At 41.4% G+C, this 26267-nt stretch overlaps 1 pseudogene; it reads right to left on the reverse strand.

Annotated features, from left to right (window-relative positions):
• The window catches only part of LOC114438732 (ERC protein 2-like), a 92144-nt pseudogene that overhangs the window by 58215 nt on the left and 7662 nt on the right, over positions 1–26267 (reverse strand).

The following is a 26267-nucleotide window of genomic DNA, read 5'->3' on the forward strand; positions in this document are numbered from 1 at the left end:
GAATGAAGTGATAATGTGTAAGCTGGCGCCCCCATGTGGTCATTTACCGCTATAGGCCCATTTTGACAGTTCTTTGACAGAATCCTGCAGTTAAAAGTCACTATGTGATTACTGCAAACTGTCTCATGACCAAAGATGAGTTTTTTGAACTCTAAATCTATCATATTTTAGCTTAACAAACAGGGTGACATTTTGTCTTCCCTGATCTCAGATGTTACATGCATACCTGACGAGTCACTTACGACGCTGCCTGAATTCTTCTAACATGAAAATGTCAGGAAACATTACACAGATATAGTTAGCTAATGAAAGGGGACTACAACCATTAACTCAGAGTTGAAAAGTCCCCTCCAGATGTTTGAAAACCACTAAGTTGTCTGACTGGGAATGTGAAGGGACAGCGTGACACAGAGACAGACCTTTAGAGCAGAAAATGACACCTCTCCCCTCTTCCCCTCAGACAACCTTCATGATGTCATGGCACTTCGCTCGAGGAGTCATCACTCATCTGTTATCGACCATAACACCAGAGCACAATGACTTCATAAGATGAGTGGTGCCCGAGAGAGGGAGGAAGAGAAGGGAGGGTCAACAAAAGTGATGCTCGCTTTCTGAAGTCATGAGGAAATGAAGACATCATTTTTTATTTCTTTACCCTACTGTACGTCAAACGACAGCCACAACATATTTCTCCTTAATGAAGGAATGGAAGGCCTTTTATTTAAAGGCTTGGCTGCACTTGCACATGCCAGTGTACCTTTGTTTTGCGTGTATCCACAAAACTCTGCCCCAAAACCAACTAAAGATCATCCAGAGCCAGAAATTAGTACACAAAACCAAACTGCCTGCAGCCAAGGAGGAAAAACAGTTCAGCAGAACGGGGCAAATGAAAAGAGACAGAATTTTCTATGGGCATCACCACGATTATGAAGGAGGCCTTCTTGTCCCCTTGACATTCATTCTGTTCCTAACCACCATTGGCTGAAATATAAAGGTGCTCTTTGTCCATCCGCAACACACATGCTCTCATTAGTATGCAGACACACAGGCACATAAACATACAAAAAATCAGAGCTTACAAAAGAATACAGAAGAAAACAAAAACATACAAGTCTTATTCATCATTATTCATATAAAGTGATATCAATATTAATATAAAGTGTAAACTCTTATTGTATTTGTGAATCACATGACCTTAAATTATATAAACCAGAACACCCACAAAGATAATTCCATGGTCAGAATTTATGTCAAATAGGGTGAAAAAGGTTTGAAGTAGTCCAAATGTGGGAGTTTCTGTTTCACAAAGAGCTTATAATTTGGCAACAAATTATATTTAATATGAATATAACTTTAATTATAGAATGCCACTTAAAAGAAAAAGGAATTTCAGATAAGATCCTAACTGCGGGCAGCTGTGATCATTAGTGAGGTGACCTTAATTCAAAAAAAGTGTATTGTTTTATTTTTTAAATGTGCTAATAGACTGAAAATACAACACTGCATATCTACAGGAAAAGTCTAGACCAAAGTTATTAACCTAAAAAGAGCAAAGTTACTAAGAGCTACAGATGTTTGGGATTTATTTCTATTCACACTTTTCAACCTTTGACTACAGTCTTATGTCTTTGACAGGTTCACCAGTAATTTACAGCTACATGAACAATAATGTTTAAGTAGCTTGACAAATACAGGTCTATTGTTTGTGTGTTTGCATATGAGCTAACATATGCAAACCATATCAACTTCTGTACATTCACTGAAACATGTGGCCAGCTCTGAGCATACAGTTCTGATCTCTGAGGTATACACACACACAAAATCAGGCTGCGATTATTATCATGAACGTCGGGCCAGGTTGAGGCAAAACGGGGCTGCATAAAGCACTTACATATTTGACAAGTAGACGTCCTCCCCCTCTCCCCACACATTCCTCCAAAAAGTCATTCACACAGAAACCTTCCACTGCATTCATATATCAATTAGACACGAACACACACATGTACACAGACATAGAGATGCAGACGGAGAATGACAGAGAGAAAGACGGAGCGAGTGTTGTTTTCATAGTGATTTCTCCTGGTCGACCACAGAGCAAAATGAGCACAAAGGAGCTCCTGCAGACCCAAAGCAGTTCAGTGCAATGAAGACAGATTGCACTTGTGCAAGCTAGGCCATACATGAGTGTGTCTGTGTGTGTGCCGGCCAACTTGATCCACGTCCATGCTCCTTAGGCTCAAGACCCCTATCTCTGCCCCCCTCAGCTGCGGAATGCTGCAGTGATTGCTGGGTAATTACCCTGACGCTTTAGTCTTCTGCTCCCAGCACCATTAGTATTAATTCTTTTCTTTCTCTCCTTTTTGGAGAGAGGGAATGAGAGAGGCCTTTGATCAGAAAGAAAGAAAGAAAGAAAGACAGAAAGAAAGAAAAATGGACAGAAAGAAAAGAAAGAAAGACTGCCTGGCAGGGACCACAGCAGCTATGTGTCAGCCTGTAACTTCTGACCCAGGCCTACTTTACAGTGATGTGGTCAGACAGGTGAAATACAGTGCAGTACAGTTCAACTGGGAGTACAATGGTCAAACTGTGACACATTTTGTTCTCAGAGCATAACACATAAATTTAAGTGTGCTGTCTCTGACCTTAAAGTATGAACTACTAACAGTGGACTGTCAATGAGCTTGACTTATGATGTGCCATCATCAGGATACGGTCAGGTATGAGTTCTCCATCACATTGGTGAGTCATCAAAACACGTTCCTGAATTGAAGTGCACGTGTTGTGGTCAGGCAGAAGATGGACTGGAATAGCTGCGGCCTGACATATGGCCCAACACTGGGTTTGTCTTGACTGATGTGTAGCCTGGCTCCAATCAGCCAGCCTCAGGCTCTCACCATTAACCCTGCCTGATTGCTGATAGGAGCAGAGGGGGATACAGGGGGGCCTATCACAGGCAGTTTACCGGAACCTCCCCAGCTCCAACGGGCTTATCTGTGGCCATGTCTCTGCATTGTGATTGGTCAGCTGGAATCCATTAGGATGAAAGGCTTTAGTGGCCTCATCACAGATCTATCAAGATCACACACACTTACACGCAGGAACACACAGTCAAGATTTATCTATTAGGATCTCTGATATGGCATGTTACACACACACACACACTGTTGCTCACCTGCAGTACTTACAGTGCACTCTATATACCTCATGTATTTAGATAAGGAAGGGGCCGATCAGGGGACTATCTCACAGTATATGGATCACGTGTAGCATTATTAATATATCGCTATTCTAAGTTCCTTGAAATGTGTTATCAGTGATAACACATTTCCTTGTTTTGATCACCATATTCCACAAGCTGTGATTAACATGATTAAAAAAAAGATCAATTAACTAAATTAGTCTCAAACTAAACTACTACTGACACGATAACAGCATAATGTATGAGCATCACTTCACATACATTCTTATCACATCTGAAATCATCAGACAACTGATCATGCTGGAATCCACTGTGTTCACATGACACATTTATAACAGCAGTACACAGTGCTCATAGCCGTAGAGGTCCATACCATAACATCATGTATACACACACATCTAAAATCCTTGCATCTGCTGGCATGACTGAGCTTTTTCAGAAGACACCTCACTTTACTGCAGTAACCTCTACATCAAAGATACTGTTGTATTGTATTAACATTATACACCCACACAGACAGCAAACAAGCAGGGATGCCAGTGATCAGGACAACAAGAAACATCTTGGTGTTATACAATATTGTTGCAACAATGAAATACAGCAATTACTATTATGTGACTTCATATGCACCTTAAAAATAATACAGAGGTTTGGGCCTCAGGGACCTCAGTGATAGCTATGGCCATGACAGTCCTTTTATATGCCTATTTGTGGACAGACATATTCATACTTCTGTCTTTTGGGGCGTCTTTATGTGATAGGGGCTATCAAAATTCAAGCGGCTTATTTAAACCTTAACCATTGCATATAAATGCCTTGACCTAAATGTAATTCTGAGTTTAACCAAAAAAGTCGACACAAATATACAACCAGGGTTAATATTTTCTTTTCTATCAATATGCATCACTTTCCTTCACTATCCGTATGCCCCACACTCAACAGTGCCTGAGTTGTTTTGGGCGGGGTGTCTAAAATGTTTGGAAGGAGGGAGAGAAAAGAGAGAGGGGGAGAGAGAGAGCAACACTGTAGTTTGTTTGGGGGAAAAAATGGTCAGCAAGAATCTGCATGTGTCATTTTAAATTAAGAGTGGTCAGTCAATAGTCAGTATATGTCAATTTATTCTTGATGGGACAAGAAAACTGCATTTTCAAATGAAAACCCCTTAAGGTTCTGAAAAATAGACAGACAGAAGAGAGGCAGGGAGCAGAGTGGAAGAGAGGACAGAGAGGAAATGTTATAACGGCATTATCACAGTATCCATCTCTCCTTCTGTCTACTTTTTTTCTTCACAATCAAAGGCCTCGTCATGTCGATGAAACCAGGCCTGAGCCACTGATGACACCCGGCCCAGAGCAAGTGCTGAAAGAGTCTGGCAAAGGGTGCACTGAAACTGAAGATGGCTCCCCTGAGAAAGTCGAGGGAAGACCTGCTAATCAGCGCAACAGCTACGACAAACACTCATGCACAAGACGTCCTTCCAGACAGACACACAGATACTCACACATACACCCGACACACAGTCCAGGCAGAAGTAATCGAATCTCCCAGTCTGTGGTTGCTATAGGAGGGAACATGATAGGGGATACTATACTTGCATGCACACAGCCAGCCTTTTTAAAAGCATGAATATGGATTGGGATGACCACAATGTTTGAACATGAATAACACATGTATGCCAAAACCACACCACAACCGGTTCTGCATATGTACCTCCCACAGCCCTACCCCCTCAATGAAAGAAAAAAAAGAACCAAAATGAAATAAATAAATGCATCATTATGCATTGGTCATGGTCTCGTAGACCAAGGGCCTGAACAGAGCTTCCACTGTTCTGTGTTGTGATACACAGGACCAAAATGGCTGCACGTCTTTCACTCAAAGACCAGTTCCACATTATTTTTAGTTAAATTCAGCCTCTAGCCATTAGGATCAATGTAAGGCTGTAATGACATCATGGTATGATGCTCTAAAGTCATGGTGACTGTCCAATGTAGACGCCTGTAGGAAAACATTTTTCCCCTCAAGAGAAAACACAGAAGGGTATAAATATACTACAAATTAAAATACTCACAAATTCTCTATTCAGTGTCAATGATAATCAAACAGTAATTGTGAAGATGACTGTTGTCTGTTCGTGTTTCTGTCTGTGTCATCAGCCCAACAATCTGCGAGTTATTTCTCTCATCTGCAGCCCCAAACACAGGATAAAGACAGGCACGTTATACCGCTCACTTCCCCACTTCAAACACAGATGGAGACAACAAGCCCTTAAACATCAGAGAGGCCTAACAGAAGAAAACGTGGTTTTACTAAAAGACTCTTATTTGTATCTTCATGAAGGCTTCGTGTCCTGACACGTCAAATTTGTGGTGGAAACTAATAAGTCTGTTGAGCAGATGTAAAAAAAAAAATCCCTTGAAAATTAATAAAAAGTCTACTACAAAAATAAAAGAAAAACTAATCCAAACATGTGACTGAGTGTACCTCTCAAAATGATGTCAAAGGAGTGTGTTAAAATCGACGGGGCCAAAATGGTAATCATAACCAGAGTTAAGGAATTAACATTAACAGAAATTACAAGGGATGCACATGATTTAATCTACGACATGTCTATATTGTTCATTTCCTCTTGGCTGCTTGCTGATGCAGACACTGATACATACTAAATTCCAGAGAACATCAAGCCATTCTTATACTGAAATTAACTTGAGAAATTGGGTAAGCAGCTATGTCAGCTGACACTTTCAAAAACAGACGTACTAAATTTATACACTTGCTAATATATATTTGTCATTTTTGATGCACACATCGTGTCACAGTTGTATTAGTCAGTGTCAAGTTAACAGTATCTCTATCTTAGATACACAGATATTTAAAGGCAAACATTTGCTTATAATATTGAGCATTGCTACAAAACTTGCCATCCACTTGCACAAGCAGTGATTAGCATTTATGTACAGTCTACTAAGATTGATGCAAACTAATGCTTACTGATTGCTTAATGCTGTTAAATGTGTGATTTCTGTGAATCTACCTCAGGGCTTTACTGAGTGATTGATCACAAGATTAGGATGTATGTGAGGTCACAGGAACCTTGGTCTTTGACCTCTAATGTCTAGTAGTTAGTTCAAGGCCTAGCTGTGATGTTGCATTCGCGACCTCAGCTATTTCTGAAAGAAGCATAAAAATAAATAACTCAAATATCCAGAACAACCCTGGACCTGGGGGAAAAATATATCAAACACCACCAAACTGCAGTATGAGGTATCCACAGTCTGATTCCACAAACAGACTTCCTGTTTTTTATTTATATTATTTTCCTTTTTTTATCACTCTCACATAAACATCCAACAGGCTGTTTTTATTCTCAGTCCTGCAGATGTCTATCCCCCCATGACTGAGAAGAGATCAAGTACAAAGACGCATATTATCATGGACCAGATGACCTGTCATGAGCCTTTCTCATCATCACCAACAGCATTCTGGGTGGTGGTTGAGCTTTTGGGCCTGTTTGTTCTGAAGAGCCTGTTGCCATAATACAGATGCATCATCTTCACCCTCAAAGCTCTTTTCATCAGCGGGGTAACAACTACAGGAGATTAATAGCCCAATAAAATATGTTTAGTTGACTCATTCAAAGCTGATAATTTTATGAGGAAGAGGAGTATCACTTTTCCAATGATCTAAGCTCTCAGTGAATGGTGTCATGAAAGCAAGAACAGTGCTTGTTAAGGTTTGAGTTGCCAAAAACGCATGCACTAAATCTTCATAAGCTTCCCAACCAGCTCTTTGCTTAGGATGTTTTGTCGCTGAAATGTCCCGAGTGAGGAAACTGTACCCTTGATTTTTAGATACATTTAACTCTCAGGAAAAGGCCTCATCCTGCACAGGGAGGACTTCAAACACACTCATGTCTTTCCACTCGTTTACAGATCCGTAAGTTATAGCCTGCTAAGAAAACTGCTGGGAAAACTGGAAATTTGGAAAACAAATCAGACAGAGAGGGTTAGTGTACATATCAGTGTAAACAAAGCAAGAGGAGATATGTGCCTTCCTAAATCATAAACTAGTAATCTAAATTCCATTTAAACAAAACAACTTTTTTTTCTTTGTTTGAGAAATATTGCCATAAAAGGAGTAGTTGTAACACATTACAGGGTTGGTTCACCCAAATTTCAAAGACAATATTGTCTCACATTCCCTGGTGGTATCTAGCTCAGTTTTTCTGGCACTAAACTAAATCATGGAATTTCACTGGCGCTGATAACAACTGAAAAGAAAACGCCTTCCTCAAACAATATCCTGTTTGTTTAGGGAAATCCAGACTTGACTTGTGTGAACACTTTTATTGAAACTGAGGGTTCCCTATAAAACCTGATGACAGCATATTGACAAGTGCTTTTCTTCCTGATAAACTGAAAATGATATAAAAGACACTGGGGAGCTAAAGGATGAGGGAAAAGATAAACTATCTGTGACACACAATCAATAATGCCACACTGTTGTATTATCTGACCTTCATTAGCATGCTAATATTAATAACCTGTAGCAACTTGCATGTTTATCTGAGGAATTAGCCAGACAAACTGCAATGGAAGCTTATGAGATGCAGGTCAGATAAGACTCAGAGACATTCACATCACACCAGGGTTTTCCTCATTACAGTCCAGACTGCTGCTATTTGATACACTTGATAAATCAACAGGATTTGATCAAAGTTCAAATCAGCCTCAATAATGAAAATGCAGGGGATATAAATGACATTACAAGCAGTGCTTGAACTTGCCTCGCAGATTAAAACAGCTTTGATTTATCCACTAACTTCATAATGCTTTCCTTTATTAACAATGACTCACTCAAACGTGTTGCTGCAGCAGGATTGTCTGAGGCTTAGGATGCAGCTCAGACAGCCGAGAACAAAGCCCTTTTCTCTGACCTGTAGCTAATTTCTAGAGCGCTCAAAGACCAGACTGCAGTATTACCGTAGTGACTTAGAGCAAAGAATATTTGTACAATGGCGGCACGGTCTGTCTCTCATTAAAACAAGTCCATCAAGCAGTGACAAAATCGTCCCCATTCGCATATGAACTTTTAAAGATCTTTATGGCCAGTGTCTGGTTGGGCTTTGTTCTCATACACCAGCCTGTGCAACTGCTGTTTTTTCTCTCTGACTTCATTGTTTTAATATTAACTGACTGTCCTCTTTGAGGTTTTTGAAGCTCAACATTACACTTTTGGTCTAATCCCTTAATGTTTAAATGAGACAAACTAACCAAACAAACAAACCCCCAAACTGTTGAGAGCTTTGTAGTCTGGCCAACTGAAAATTAAATTCATAAATATCTTACATTAACCACTCCACTAAGCTATGGACCCTTGTAGTCAAATTGTGTTGTCTATGCGTGAAAACAGTAAAAAACTAATTATTCTGCAGGGAAGCATCCAGTAAATACAGACATTTGATGCACGATTGCACACAGTCAGTTATATGCAAAGTCTTTTTGGGGAAAAAAAAGCTTTCACAAATAGGTTACTAAATGCAAATATAGGTAAACACGATCCAAGACTAGTGCATGGAGATCTGGAGTACAGGCATGTGAAAAACCAATAGTGAAAGGCACCGCAAACTGAATATATGCTGGCAAAGAAAACTCAGTTTAGTACCTGCAGTGATGGAAATGAGGCAGAAAAATGGCCACAAAAATTAGTATGTCTTTTTTCCAAATATACCAATCCTTGTTTAATTGATCATTCAAAATTAATATTAAATGCACCAATCAGCTACAAACAACAAGCTAGGTGGGCCATGTGAGAGTATACAGCACAGTGGAGGTTGTGCATAAAGGTCATCTTTCAACTTCTCACACAGAAACACCTGGAGTTCACACAAACCTAATGCAAGCCAACATATTCACGCGACCGAACACATTCACGCACATACACATATGTGCAAACAGCTTGATGGCACTGTATCTGACCTTTGGAGCCCATTTTCATTAAACTCAGCAAGGGGGATGGAAGGAGGAGAGAGAGGGAGCTCTAATTTGAGGACATGAGAGGAAACAAGGAACTTGAGAGGAGACCTTTATGTGTGTGTAATTGGTCTATAGAGGAATTGCCAACATGCGCACCACAGGCAGCCACAGGCCCCATCTAAATACCTATCCTTATAAAAGTCATTAAGGCCTCTGAGACATGTTGTGAGCAGAGAAAGAGAAACAAAGAGAGAGACAGATAAGAGGCATGTGTGACATCTGGGACCAGAAATAAGATGGTAGTTTACGTTTGGTTGGTCTTCAGTGTAAAAGTAAACCTGAACTATTTAAAAAAAAAAAGAGAGATCAAAACAAGGATCCAAAGAACATCAGAACTGATGAAAGGTCTCTGAAGAAACTCTACAAGTTCAGTTGCCTCACTTCAAACTCTTTAGTTACAATTCCAGCAAAGTTTAGGTTAGATTCGCTCACCTTCTTTTGTAGGACGTTGACCTTCCTCTCCTTGACATCCAGCATGTCCTTCATGTCTCTGATTTCTCCTGTTAGTGTGCTTTTCTCATCAGTCAAGTCCTGCAGCTGCTTTGTCTTCTTGGTCAAAAACTGCTCCTTCTCCTCCAGACGCACCCTCAAAGCATCCACCTGGAATTGACCGGGACAGGAAGTACTGATATATGACAGAAACATGACATGGTAGACACATAATAACTCTTTATTCATACAGAACACATAGTCTACAGATGGACAGGTAAGTATATTGGCTGACAGTAATCTGTAATAGATACAAGGCAGACGACTTAAGGATAAACCAGGAACAACTGACTGACAGGGAAAGTTAAACAAAAAGAGAAGCACCAGAATAAAGTACAAAAAGGATGAAGAAACTTTGCACCATGATTTCTTTCTTTCTCTTCACAGTCAGGTAGCCCAGATGTTACTATTCAGTACTGGAACTGACACATCTCATCACATTCATTTGTTGACATTTGGAAGCAGTAAAAGTTCGGCTTTGACCCAGTGTCCATAATAATGTGAACCACTGTGGATGGATGTAGTAAAAATGTGTGAGAGAGCAGCCTGGAACATGTTCCATCATTAGTTATTGACAGTGCTGATTGGGCCAGAGCTGCCCCTGCTCACACACTTCATACTCACACATTAAAATCCTCCATAACTGGCTGTGTGCTATCAGATGAGAGATATCTGAGCTTGCTCCAGAACTACTTACTGGACATATATCAGTGTTCTGCTGTACAGCTTACAGTGACACACACACACACAGCTGGCTGTCATGACCAGACTATGAGCTCTTTTGTTGCTCTTCAACAACTGATTTCATTTCCAGCACCGGCGTAAATACTGAACCCATTTGAACTTAATTGTAAAGTGTGTATGGGTGTTTTATGTGAATTCAAGAGACGCATACACATAGATAAAGGGAAGCAGTAAGGGAGGGCTTGTTAACAGTCATTTTAACAAGTGTTACTTGGACACAAAGGAGATGGTGTGAAAACGCTTAGAGCACAGACTCTGTTTTGCTCTCTAGCTCATCCAGCAAGTATTTCACAAGGCACTTAAAGAGATTCGAGGGAGGATGGTTGTTGGAACAGTTGAAGGTTAAGTTTAGTCAGATAGCTACACCTCACAGCCAACTAAAACATTTAAATAATAATTCTATATTGTACCATAATACAGTGATATACACAGGAGATTATCTGAATGGTTTGGTGAAGTTTGCTGACAAGAAGAAAGCTCTTCCTTCAGAACAACTCTCACATAATTTCTGCCATCCATGAATGCATTCTTTAACTTATCCAAAACTCTCTTCATGTCTCTTCACTCTCTTGATGCCTCAGACTTTTCAGACTTCTTCTCCAAGATGAGGAAAGAGCTTAGTCATTTTGACAGTGAATGTGACGCCATTGTTGCTTATTAGAGGCACAAGATGCCAATGTTTGTGAAGATGGCATCCATGTGTCCAGTTCTTAAACTTTAAAAAAAAACAATAGAAATAAAAAATGCACAACAGTATAGCTGGGTGGGGCCACATTTCTCCTACCTACTGGTATATATACATACATTGTATTTGCATGTGTAAAATGGATGTTCACCATGGAGTCCATGGACACACAGAGGGTGCCTCTCATGTAGTAGCATTAGAAGCAGGCCAGGACCCACAGGTGTAAGACAGCAAAGTATTTATCTCATATTGCTCCTCTGGCAGACAACCAAAGCCTAAAACTGAGAGCAGCTCTCTTTTTCCCACTTCACATTTGCTTCACATATACACACACAGCAGTGGAATCACTAATCCTTTTTACATCCAACGTGTGTGTGTGTGTGTGTGCGCACAATTGTGTGCTAATGCCCATGTGCTGCTTGCTGCATCAGGGTTTGCCACTGTGTGTGTTTGAGAAAGAGGGACCTCCTTCAGTCCTTCTCCACCTGGCAAGGAGCAATTTAACAAGAATGTAGCAGAGAGGCCTAACAGGAAATCCCTGCTGTCTCACCTGCACCAGCCTGCTAAGCTGTGATAGTGCTGCACAGACGCCCTGCTAAAACCTTCTTAAAGCACTCGTCGCTGCCAGACACTCCACATGAAAAACAAGGAGAGAAAGTTGGAGAGCTAAGGAAGGATAAATTAAAGGATGGACAGGGATAAGGGACAAGATTAACACTGCACTGACGTGCTGCTCCTGAACCGGCTAACTCTATTACTCCATCAGCAGGTCTGTTATAGGAAACACTGTATGGCTTTATCAACTGGCTTACATGCTGAGATGACAGACAGCTAACAAGACAAGGTGATTAACCTCTCCCTCCTCCTTCCAATTTTCTTTCCAATTTTCCTTCTGGTCCCATTCTTCTTAGTGTCATCTTCCAACAACACTTCTCTCTCTCACCCCGCTACTTCTACCTCTCTTTCAACAGTCCATCCCCCCCGGCCATGCTCTAAACTCTCCAGGAGTTTTCGTTTGCCATTTAAAGGTGCGGATCCTGCAGGGAGATAAAGTGATGTGTCGGTGTGGGAATCCCTCAAGTCCTAGAGGCAGATTGTCTTTGGGACAGGCCCACATTTGTCAACCTTAGCTTCGTGTTTGTGTTGTTTCTGTGTGGGTTTGTGATTCCATTTGTGGGATGTACATGGAAAGCAGAGCTCCTGCAGTCTCCAAGACAACCATGATACTGATGCCTACGCAACTTACACACAAGAGACCAAAATCTGTTTTTTAATCACATTTTTTATGGAGAGTTTAAACAAAATAGAAGGAAAAAAAGAAGGGACTGCTTCCCAGTCCAGTCCAAAGAGAACACTAGAAACTGCAATGACAAGAATACATGAATTAAAAACACATCTATATCACGCCGTTTTCCTCCAAAACCCCAATGAAACTTTCCAACCCCCTCACTCAGCACCATATCATTTAAAAATATTTGGTATGTTTTCAAGATTCTGTGGTTGTAAAACTATTAATTTTTGGCAACATGTTTTCTCTTAATTAAAACAATCACAAGCTAATAACTACTGCAAATACACAAGCAAACATTTGCCAGCTGCACACATGCATGCAACTGTACCTGGAACATAACATGCAACACACTAATGCATAAACACACATGATTCTCCTTGACTTCCTTTCTCTCTCATGCTTGCAATGACAGCCAAATGTGGATTCTGGAAACTGGTTAGCGAAGTAAAACAGAGGCTTAAAGAAAACAGCTACACTGTTTGTCCTCACCTCCATTTTTCCTGACTCACATTTCATCATAAAACTTTTTTTTCTGGCAGGCAGATCTGCAAAGGTATTGGGCCTGGGCCTGACGTCGGCTAAAGGGGCCGCAATAAACAACACAGGGACTGTACAAGTAGACCACAGGCAAAACAGCAGAACCAGAAAGACAGAGAGAGAGAGCCAGGCAGACCACAGCAAAGGCCTGGGGAAGCACCAACACTTGCATATTAACAGTTGCACTCTCACTCACACACTTGGGAGTCCAATAGAGACTTCAGCTGATCAGAAAAACATTCCTCATATGTTTTCAAATACAGTCTAAACCTTAAAAAATCAACGACCTTCACACATGCTCAACATTTTTTGTGTGGCTGTTCAAAGTGTTGTTTGAATGTCACTTTAGCTGAGAACACAACCATATAAGTTCTTAAATCCCAAGAGAAGGTCTGGCAAAATGTATCTAGAGCCTGACCTAAGGTCTGCTCAGGCTGCTGTACTGCTCTAAACACAGCTGTGTGAGCTATTTGCTTCTCTGGCTGAAGGACATCCCTCCAGCCTGTATAAATACAGCAGAAGGCACACATTAGACTTAATTTATTTCAAAGTCTGTGCAGTGAAATTAATCATCTAAATGTATGGCATAATATTCAGCTAATTCATGTTTGTGGAGTCATTTATGTGGCCAGGTCTGGACTATATCACTGAAGGCAGAGCAGCTATTTCATTTCAAGACAATGCTAGACCACCAGAAAGCCTCCCATACCACCTACAGTAATGCAAATATCTCTTTGGTGAAATGTATACATCAATGAGAAACCAACACATTCTCAAATGATGAAGAAGGAAGAGAATTCATTCGGACTGCTGGGTTCAAACAGCCAGTTGCTGTTTTAACTCTGACTAATGTCTGCATTAATAAAGATTGGTCAAAGGTGAATAAAAACTGGCCTATCCAGCTTATAAAAGCATACAGCGTGTAGGGCTCACACACATGGTGTATAAGTACTTGACTTTATGTATATTTTACACACACACAGATGTAAGGAGGAGTGGTGTTAAATGATCCATAGTTTCCTGATGAGGCAATAGAAACTTCCAAAAGATGTCAGGAGGTCACATTTGAAGGTTGTGAGGTTAGCCTGAACAGTGCAGAGACCAAAGCAAGAGTTTCATTATGCAAAAGAATGTACATGTGTGCACAGGTGCAGGTGGAAACTGCTAAATTACAGAGAAACTGCGAACAAGGGTCGAGCTCTGCACTGATTCTGGGTTCTCTCACTTTATGTACACGCACACACATACAGCATACTGAATAAATAGTCGCATGCACGCAAACACAAGACGTTTTCCCTCTCCACCTGAGCTGGCCATCCCAGACATGACAACACCAGGGCGGATCTGTGCGGAAATGAGGGACATTCCCTGTCCTGGGGCTTAGGCTGTGTGCCATTTGAGGGGTGTTATCAAAGCCGGGTTAAGGCAACAGTCAGAGCTCTGATCAGGATTCGTATAATGGACATATCACCTCAGGGCCAGCTCGGGATAATAAGCGGATGTAAGCTGCCTCACAGCAGGGGCTGTAGGGTGGAGACTGGGGCATGGTCTCATTGTACACCGCAACATCTGTTGATAAAACCATGGCAACACAGCTGTCTACCCACAGGGCACAAAGTGAACATGGAAAAGCACAGATGTAAAACAACACCAAGAAAGACACACGCACAGAGATACACAGCCAAATACCACTGTCTGTCTGTCCCACTGTCAAAAAGGTTTCTATAAACAGTAGAATTCATATTTTCTGACTACATGTAAGTCACTTTATCGGTCTTTTACCCGTGGATGTAGGGAACTTACCCTGAGTACCATCACACTAACTCTCACTGCATACAGCTGCCGCCATCCCTCCTTCGCCCTCCATCCATCATCATTACATCCTCTAGCAGACACAGACACACAAGATACACATACACAACACACACATGCACATATAAAGGAAGAGGCGCTCCAGGCGTTCCACCTCATTAACACTTGCTCCTTCTTTGATTATTTTTCCTGATCATTTCCAGCGCCGCATGCCAGTTGCTACATCCTGTTTCCAGGGAATCCATTTCCTGTCAAATCACACTGAACCGTCATTTTGGCAAACATGTGGAGGAACGAACGCGGGCCTGTGGTCTACAGAAGGTGCCTGATATCAGCCTGATGAACAAGTATTTAAGATTTGAGGAGAGCAGAGGAGAGGAGTGTAAGTGGGATTGAAAATGCTGCCTAACTGAATATTCCTGTGACACAGCATGTTTGCACCTTTGTGCAAAGCCCTCATTGCTTTGTGTTAACATGTGCATATATTTAGGTTTAAGATACTGTAGAAAACAAAACCATGGCGAGAACACACCCACTTCCAAAACATCTTCACATGGGATAAATCATCACACAACCGAAATTGGACTAATCTAATTTTATGCGCCATTTGTGCTGACGTATGTGCAGAGGAACAGTTCTGTGTGCGTTTCTACATGCATATGCAGATGAAGCTGTGTTCACATGCTTGTGGACTCTTTCGGGTCGTGCACATATTTACCTCATTCCCTGTGTAAACCATTAAATATCTCATCCCCGTTCTGACCTCTATAACTCCATTTTATGGCTTTTCCACATGGCCTCTGAAGAACTTGCGGGGGCTTTATTTTGGACCGTGCCATGTTTGTTCTGGGGGGCCCAATGCTGCACTGCTCACACTGAATCCCAAACCACACCAATCTAGGAACCCAGCAGCATGCTGTTGAAGCTTAAAAAATGGTGACCATGGTCAGTCCAGGTCAGATGAGGTCATCTTAGAACTGGTCTGCAGTGGCTGGCACTCATTACAACAGGTCCAGGAATGGAACTGTATATCAACCAACCTCTCTGTTGTCTTTAGTGAGCTCATCAAGTTCTCACCTAATTAGTTAGACACTTTTTACAGTGGTATGAACAGATGAGGGATGAGGATGCAAAGGGGAGGAAGAAAATAAGGCAAGAAGACAGATGGAGGCAGACAGAGAAGAAAATATGGACAGAGGGAGCAAAAGTGAATGAGGCAGAAAGAAAGACAGAGAGAGAGAACACAGTAGGGGGACAGTACAGGGTGGAGTGTAACCAGGTTGAGGCCACATCTTTTCTCTGCCTCACTACCTATATGAACCATCAATCAGCAAAAGGAACAAGGAAAGAACAACAAAAATAGTCCAACAGGGACCACGGCACACTGTACCATTGCATCACTCACTGACAAAAGGCCGCTGTCATCTACATCCATCAAGCAGCTCCATTCTCCCACTTTTCACTTCCTCTTGTTGTTCTATCTAACCTCCATTCTTTCCCCTCACACACGCTCCAGGTACTTTCTGTTCCTCCTGTTTTTCCTATTCATCACTGTCACTCTGGCTGATGTTAGAAAATCAATTTTGAGTCATTTATATCTTCCGTGAGTCATTACGTTTCAACCTCAAAATCAAAACGCGGTAGAGGTCCTCTGGCAGACACGCAGCTAATGCTGGTGATGAAAGAGAACACAAGATGTTTGAGTTCACATCTGAAAAAGTTAAAGTGAAAAACCACAGACTGTGTTCTCTGTAAACACACACGTGTTGCCACATCTCGAAATATGCATTATGAACGTGCTGCTTCTAACACTTCTTCTGGCATTTAGCGAGGAACGTATCAAATGTTATATTGCTGTGTTATTTATGTGCCTGTCTTTGGCATGAGGCTACCTGCAGGTCTGGATCTCCCCTGTGTGGGTGAGCAGCCACCTGCAAAGTAATGTCAAAGTATATTTACAAATTGTACAAATAAAAACTCTAACCAATATCTGCCAAAAACAATAAATAAAACATCATTTGTTGAACCAATAAAATGATAGTGACAACTGAGGCTTTTAAGGAATTTAGTGCTAGTCCTAGGAATGTATTGTGCTGAGGCTGCAGAATCTTCATTGTACAGGATCACACCACAGGCACCACAACAGAACATCCAGTCCACAGTTACAAGTGATTGATTACAATACTTTTCTGTGGCAATCACAAATTGCAGTAGAAAAAAGAGAGTGGTGTGCAGATAATGAAGAAGTTTTCAGCAAACCTCAAGGAAAAAAAAATGCTTTAATCGGTCTGTAAATTATGTGCCTTTCTGAGGATTTAATTTTTGTGACACCTCGTCAAATACTTAAATAATGCGATATGATGTGGCCTCTTACAAAAGCGGTCATCATATTCAAAATCATTTTCTCACAGAAAACTTAACTTAGTGACAGCAAAGCCTTCTGCCACTGGGTTTCTGGCCTGCTCCTTTGTTGCTGGCTGGTTAAATATGCAGGAAGGTCTCTGATAGGTTATCCGATCTGCTCGAGTATCGTTACAGCCCTCGCATTGTCCTGATCAGGGCAGGAAAGACACACATGTCTACTGTATTGAAGGGTTAAGTTTCCACAGCCATAGGCAGACTCACAATGCTCACACACAAGCACACACTCATTATTTTCCACATTTTCCAGCTATCTGAGGACAGATTCAATCACACCCATTAAGGAGCTGTCCTTAACTTTGACTGACAAATAAATACACTTCCATTTTCCCATTCCCTCCCTTACAGAAGCTGCTCTGTTCAGTGGCCAGTTCCTCTTTAGTACTATCCTGATGTAGACTGCTTAGTGTCTGTGAGATGAAGTTGCTCTTCAAGTCTCAGGAAGAATAGACTACTGTATCATGACGGATACACACACAGGGGTGAGATTTGATGAGCCAAAAGGTAAATAAGGGGCTCAAGAAGAATTTTAAATAAAATGTGAGGAAATCTGAAACAAACTGCTGAAGGGAGATGAAGTAACAATATTAAGAAATATCTAGCGGAATGACAGAGGAATGCAGGGTCTGGCTGGACCTCTAAAGAGCCCTAAATATCTTTACTCATCCTCTGGTTTGCCCACTTAACCCAGGAAACCCTAGCCATTCCCATGCAGGAGAAAATGCCACTTCAATAGCAGAAAAAATTACTTGAGACCGGAGATGAGAGTCGAGCAATCAGCTCTGACAGCGCATGTGTTTTGTGTGTGAGCCTGTGTGCAGTTGTGTGTTTGTGGTGATCAAGATCTGATTACAGCCCTGCAGAGGCAGCGTATGAGAAGTGAGAAGAAGACATAGCACAGTGATGTGCCCACTGTCAGAAGCATTACACTCAATTATACCATCATTCCAATGCCTTGGAAGCAGCAGTTAAACATAAACGCACACACTGATGGATGTATAGTCAGGAAGCAATATTGGCTGTATTTGCAAGTTAGCAAATCTCAACCAACCGTCCATCAAAGCTGAGGGAGGATCACCTCACAAGTTATTTAGCAGCAAAGGACAGTAAGGCCTGGTTCTGTCCTGGGTTCCCCCAGGAGCTGTAAGTGATTTATAAGGACAGTATTCTTATCAAGTCATTCATAAGTCCAAATGATCATTTGTACAAAACTAAATAATCTCTCAGTGTGTTCATGAAAATGGGCCTTCAGATAAAAACTTCTCTTGTTGGCATGGAGACATAAACCTCTCAAGTGAGCTATTAGTGGTCATAGGTTTTTGGAAGGTCAGATGACTAAATGAATAATAAAATGAACCCTGATCCTGGTTTGCTGTGGTTACCAGAGTGGTAATGTAGACGTGAACCCCCTCTCTCTCATGGGCATGCTTAAATTGGGGAAGCAAATTCTAAATATGGAGTTACTAGGAGGCTGGCCTCTCTTTTAAATCATACCTATGACTGCACTCACATTTCTTTACATGACATTTCAGTAGGACACAAAAACAAAAACATGTACGCGCACCAAAACCACCCACTGAAGACCAATTCCTTCAAGTATGATGTATTCAGCTAACTGGAGGGCCAAAATTCCTTGCACATGTATGGACAATTACGCCTAATTTTGGCCCAAATTGCTTCCTGTAATGATGAGTGGACATAGTTAGTGTGCCGCTTTCGACTGCTGAACACAGGGAGATCTAAAGTATCATTTCCAAGTCTAGAGAGTGATGGAGAAAAATGCTAAATATACCCCTCGCCCTCCACCCCACACACATACACGCCACCATCTCTGTACGCACAATCCACCTTCATCCCCTAACAGCAGTGATAAAATCATTAGGGCCACAGAGTTTAAAAACTTCAAACATGAAGGAGAAAAAGCTGCCAGCTTTCTTCGGCCTCCCAACTGACCTGCCCACACATACAAGCCCACTGGTGGACTAAAGGAGCCGCACGCATGGACATTTTTTCCACCCACCTCAACATCCATTAGAGAGACAGAGGAATAAAATAGACAGAATTCAAGGTAGAAAAACACAGTTCAGGTTCTAACTGAAAACTAATATAAAGATATGAGCATTTATTCATGCAAATCAGTCATAAATGCTATTTTTTTCCAGGTATGCCACAAACTGATCTTCTGAATCTTATCTTCTCTGTTGTCACCAAAGTCAAAGATCTCAATCTGAACACCATAGCAGAACATTATGGTGTGTGTGAAGCTGAACATCTGTAGGTGTCTTGTGTGTATGTGTGTGTGTGAGAGAGAGAGAGAGCACACACTGACCTCTGTCTGCAGTGTATTGGCGCGTTGCTCCTTGGCACTGAGCGATTCTTTTAGCACCTCGATGTGTTGCTTGCAGTCTGAGTTCTGATTGGTCAGTGTTTCCAGTTTGGTCTGCAAGGCCTGCATCTCTGACTCCTTCCTATTCAGCTCCTGCTTCAGCTGCTCTATCTGACGATCAGAAATACACACAAACAAACAAATGTATTAGAAAGTCATCATTAAATGAATTAATATACAGTACTTGCAGATTAAAAAGTCATAAAATATCTGTTTGAATTTAACACACACAAACAGTGAAAAAAATGCTGAATGCTACAGAGGCCTTTCCAACATGTACGCAGGTGTTGTTATGAGATGATCTGTGCAATCATTTGTGCAGATGTGGCCAAAACCATGCTAACAAATCTTAACCATTGTGAAACAGAAGCTTCACAATGCAATGTACAGGCCACAGATCTTCTGTGCACCTGTACATGTGGACAAGCCTTAGAGCAAACAATTTTTTTCCACATTTTCACATTGTTCTTCATGAGCAGAACTCTCAGAGCAAGCAGCAGAAGGAATGTATGAAACCTATTCTGTAAAGTAAAACTCAGCATTACATAACAGACAGGTAGTATATAACTTAAAAATGAGATGATGTACTGCAATACTTAAATCATCTACTAGCCTTACAGTTTTCTATGTGGACACACCAACCCAAACAGTCAAAAGGTAAAAAATCATACAGGGAGCCAGAGACAGATTGTTTTAGGGAAAGCCATACGGGAAACAAAAGAAAACCACAAAGGAAATAAAATGCACTAACAGACCAAGTTTTTTTGTTCTGAGGTCAGTTATGTACAGACGACCGTCATCTGTCTACTGGAGCCTAAAGTGCGCAAAGAGGATTCAAAAGGAGACTTCTAGGACCTATGTGAGCAGGTTTCACTTCAGGAAAGGGGAATTATGACTGGACCAAGAAGAGAGAGCCCAGAGCGCACAAAAAGGCAAAAACAGGGACAACATAATACAATACTACAGAGGCTAAAATGTGAGGAAGAGTGAAAATGAGGCAGGGAGAAAATATAAGTTTGAATATTTAAATATAACTAAAATGAGTAGGCAGTGGACTAAAAAATAATATGATTAAAACAAGGAGCAAAGAATTCAGAGCAATGGGGGAAAATAATCAGAAAAGAGAGCAACTAATGAGAGGGGTACTTCTGCTTGCTCTGTGATCCAAGGCTGTTGGGTGGGGAGGAGGAAGGTGGGAGCTGGTCTGATGGAAGACACACATGGTGACAAGGCCTGCTCCTACAAAGACATGGAGAAAAGAAGACAGCAAAATACTGGCTGTGCACTTAACCACACCCCCTCACAATCGCCTCAACTTGGAAGTTTACAAGATTTGATATTGTGGATGAATAAAAGTAACCACTTTAATGGCCACTTATCATACTTTTACAAATGTTCATGTCCTCACAATCCATTTTCTAGTGTCAGAGTAGATCAAAGTCCTGAGAGGAAACCAGAGAGGACAGGGATGCTGCCCTCTCTGGTTTCTCTTATCATAGTCACACCTCAACACCAGTCACCACGACTGCTGACAGACCAGGACCCTAAAGCATATAGAATGAATCTGTGTGTGTCCCTGTGCATGGTGATTTTTTGTGTGACTGTATGTAGACAGATGAGACATGGGAGAGTGAGCCAGAGCCATCACTGTGAAATATATCATCCCAGGTCAGTATGGGTGAGGAGAGAGCTCTTTCCTGTGCTCCTTGGTTGTTGGAAGCTCGTATTCATCTGTCAGAGCCCCATTCATAAAAAACATCTCTTTTATGATTGCATCAGGAAGTTCCCCAATGCAGTGACAAATGGGCCCTACAAAGAGCACCATTAATGACCCAAAAAGAAACATTTTCACGTGGGGCGCAACTCATCGGCCTCAACCATCAACGACGCTTGGCTGGAAACCTGAAACAACATTTTTTAACATGGATTCTGTACACCATGTTCTTTTTTAAAATGCCTGTCTGTGCTGTGGTATACACATTTGTGTGTCAATGAATTAACCAGCATACAGGTCAAGATAGAGAATTCTTAGTCAGGCCTGCCAGCTAAAGGCAGGACAGTAAATTGACACGGAGGTCTGTAAGCTGATAGCTACCTCCACAGAGCAGTCACACAGAGGCGAGTTGTATTATGCTTGGTCATCACACAAAGTAAAAGAAGCACACACAAGTATGTCAGGGGAAATGAAACTTCACTTTAAATAAGAAACCAGAAATACATCATAAGTGTAGGAAATGTTGGCGTCCATGCAATATCTCTGAGCCAAAGACACAACATGCAGTATCAAGCAGTGTAAAGATTTTTCTTGCTCCACCCCAAACATGCAGCGGGGGACACACATCCACAGGTTCTGACAAACATGCATCACTCAGATCATGCGGTGCATCAGGTAGCATGCAACGGTATTCTACCTTAGTCTTCATGAATTTAGAATGGCTCTTGTAGACCTCCACCTGCTTGAGCTCATCCTGCCTGTCGTCAGGGTGCAGCAGGCCGCTGGTCTTTAACATCTGGACCTCATCCTCTAAGTCTCTGATGTTCCTCTCCAGGGAAGAGATCTTGGTGTCCTACACCAGCAACAGTAGGCAGGTAGTCAGCAAAACTCTGGCTGAGAATATTGACCACCGGGCTAAGGAAAAAAAAAGGCTTACCTATCCCCTATTATGGTCTATAGATAAATCAGTCTATCTATACCTTTTTATAATGATCTGGCACAAAAGGCCTGACAGACCTGGGTGGACAAATTTCACTATACTTTTGAGTTAGAGTTTTGAATATTTTCATATTCATTTGGATCATTTTTAAAAGTATCTGTCAATAAAACAAATGAATAAATGGTAAAATACCATTATCCTCAATTTAGGGAGTAAAGTCCTACATGGAGCCAAACAGGGTGAATATCTTGGCAGACATTTATCTAGAGCTATGCTCAGCAGCAGAAGAGAGAATAGAAGTGTCTGTCACAGAGAGGTCCCAGAGTTGTTTAGTTCAGACATACGTCAAATGCTAAACCTTGGCAAAGAAGAGAAAGGTAAGTAAATAACTGGAAACAGATTGCATGATGCCATAGGCACAAACCACAGGCAACATGTAAGCATCTGACCTCTATTACATCAGCTCTGCCTTGCACACGGTGCTGCATATACAACCCTTAAAGGGCACACAAGAAGGAATGCATAAAGGTGCATTTAACACACAAGGACACAAGCCTTTAATGTATACCAAGAAAAAAGTCAAGGTAAAAAAGGTATCAGTGGGAGTCACCCTGCTTTTACCCAAAGCACACAAACATACACACACAGCACAAAAAATGCATAAGAGGATGCTATTCAATCATTTTACTTGCTTCACACTGATTTATTTATCAAAAGCTATGTTTTGACTTAAAGGATTGTTATTGTTTCTGCTGCAGTGCAAAGGGAGGGAAAACATCACCCAGAGGAAACGAAATAAGGTAAACCCAAAGAAAACACACAGCCTATTACCAAAAACAACATTCACTACAATAGAAATACATGCAATAAAAGCTGCGCCTCAAAACCACTGAAACATAAACTATTTTATATGACGCTGCTGCACTCCAGAAGGGATTTATGACAGGGAAAGATGGAAAGACAAATAGTGAATATTTGTAGGTTAAGTTGAGTTAACAGAAAGAGCAAGCGCTCAGTACAGTACCTGCCAGATAACATCAGGATCAAAACAGAAAGGGGGGTTTGTGTTCTGTAATAACAAAGTAGAATATAATAACAGTAACAGGGACACGACAAGCTCATAAGAGCTCATAAGATGAAGAATTAGGACAGTTTCATAAAATAACAATACAGCCTGGTCGACCTCACCAGAGGAAGTTCTTGTATCTCTCTCTCTCTCTCCCTCTCGCTCTCTCTCCATGTGTCAAATCCTTCTGGCAATTATGTTTGTTTTCCCACTTCTAATTAATTCAGTCAGATTTAATTTGGCCTCTTTTACAACACTGTAGGCACCGTGGGCCTGCACATGTGCAGTTTGTTAATAGGCAGACAAATCACAAAGAATGTGTGAAAAATAACTGTGGTTTTTCTGTAAAGGAGCCACTTTTGGAACAAGCACTTGCTGAATGAACACTAAATATGTGTGCCTATGTGTGTGTGTGTGTGGGTGCACACATGGACACATGTGGAGTCAACTGCATTTTTCACAGCACTAACGACTTCAAAGAGCTGAGATGAGAGTGAAAGCTTCCATATGTGACATTTGAAACAAATTGAATAAGTGCTCAACTCTGCATGGGCCAATAATGGACTTTACTTGGGCATGGCCAACATACAGATGGTAGGAAACAAGAAGACAATGTTCTTTAGATTGTTTATGACTGTATGTTTGTGTTTGTGAATTCACAGCCAAGCAGGATCCTAGCTACTGCTCATAATATAGCAGCGCTCATCAATAATTCAAGTTCTGTATGAAGATGATGTCAAACTAGAAAACTGGAGAAGCTACACTGCTGAAACTAGATCACAACAGGCCATCATTATTTTTTACAGCAACACATACCGCAGTTTAAATGGCTAATCTCAATAAATAGTTTAAAGACAAACTGCATATATCATCCATATCTTATAAATTATCTCAATAACACTGGCACTCATACAGCAACACGCCGTCCTCAAGCAGCACATTGTTACTTAAAATACTCTCTTCTCGTTGATCCAGTCCTACCTTCATATCAATGACAGTCTGCAGAGCTCTGGTCTTGGCCGGATCGGCCTGGAGCTGGTTCCGGCGATGGAGCTCCTGGGGAGGGACCCGGTAAAAATAAGCCTGGCGGCTCATCATCTTTAGCACTTTTTACCACCCACACCTTGACACACTTAAAAAAAGTCTCACTAGTCCCAGTTTTTTTTCCTTTCCTTGTCCTTTTCGCTACATTGTTCTTGAATTATATTTTCTTTAAAAATGCCATAATATCCACCTCCATAGTGAATTAAAAAAAAATAAACTTTTCAAGCTGGTCCCTGGTCTGAAGCTCTCCCGAGAACTCTGTCCGTCTCCAACAGCAGGTGCCGATGTCTACTCTCTCTGATGCTTTCTGTGTCTTTGTTACAGACACATTCAGGTCAAAGAAATCCACCTCTAACACTCTTTCAGTCTGAATCTTTCGATTTCTTATCTCTTACTTGTTTTCTCTGTCTCTCTCACAGATATCTCTGGCATGCAACAGCTCTTGCTTAGCAACACTTTCTGCCAGCACATGCGCTAAGCATATTCTATCAATAATTAATGATAGCTCTGACCTACAGCCATGCCTACACAAAAGCACACATCTTGGCTAAGAAAGACACACACAAATTACAACACAGAGAAAGTTGCTACTTGACTACTGTCACAACACCAACCCAGCATCCACAAGTACTGTGTGGGAGAAATCTGCTGGTGCAACAGCTTTGCGTGGAGGTGAAGTCACAAAAACTATAGCAAAAATATTTATACATTTTTACACTTTTAATAGTAGAGTCACATGAAGCAATGGTCTTCATTTACAACTCCATTTGTACACCCACATAGTCGCACTCAACCCCAGACACCACCCAGCATAACCACGGTCTGATCTGCTGCCCACCAAGCATGGATAGGGACACCTCGGTTGTGGTAATAAGGGAGTGGCCCTTGCTTAAGGGGTTTTTTAGCGTCTTTAAATCCTTACCCACATTTCTCTTCAATGAACCACATGGCTCATCAAAGTTTAGGGCACCAACTTAGGGCAGCGTTCATAGGGGATGGCTAGGATTTTTTCATCAGGCAAGGAAAGGCAACAGGTTGCAACAATTTTTCACACCCATATCAGAGAGATGAAATAAAAGGAGGCCTTATCCATGTGGATAAGGAGGGATTACTGCTGTCAGAGCATGCCTCCCACAAACTGGCATTCCTACTTCTGCCACAATCGTAATCTTCTAGCGACCATATGTGTATTAATGTGTCACTCTGACTGGTTCACTTTCTGCCTTTTTGACTGCCTGTGCACGCTTCCTGCCCCTTTGAGAAGGTATGTCTATTAACTACTTATCAACAATGGTTCAACAACAGTTCTTGAAAAACTGTTGTGTCTTTTAGTGGGGGAAATTAAGTCATGCAAGAAAGCATGTCATCAAAGACCGTCTTCTCTCCTCCACATGTGTCAGAGGATGGCGCATATGGAATGAATAGGATCAAATGTAACACTATAGCAATAAGTGCCGGCATCCTGAATGAAGGATACGGTCAAGAGGTTCAATTCTAGCCTCAAGGCAATGGTGTCATGTACGCCAGACGAGGACATGCACAGATTCTAGATAGACACATGCATTTATAAGTTACATTCCCACCCCTTCTCCATCAGTGAGAGAAAAAGGAAACACATTTGCTTGACACAAATGTGAAAATGCACCTATCAGCTCTGTGCCTTAAAAGAGTCTGTCTGAAATAACAAATGAAAACTCAGAGGGAACCAAAGCATAGAAAGGAAAAGAGGAGTGGAGGGAGTGGTTCCAGGGGTATAATGTTGTACACATAAACTTTTCCACTAAAACATCCTAAAAAAAAACCACCAGAGGGTGGCGAGTATGTACTGCCCAGGTTTTGATAGTGAAAGTGTTGGTGGAAGCAAATGTTAGCTGATGGTATTAAAAGTGGCCTTTCCGTGGAGG

Source organism: Parambassis ranga, chromosome 7, assembly GCF_900634625.1.
Source record: "Parambassis ranga chromosome 7, fParRan2.1, whole genome shotgun sequence".
Taxonomy (NCBI): Eukaryota; Metazoa; Chordata; class Actinopteri; family Ambassidae; genus Parambassis; species Parambassis ranga.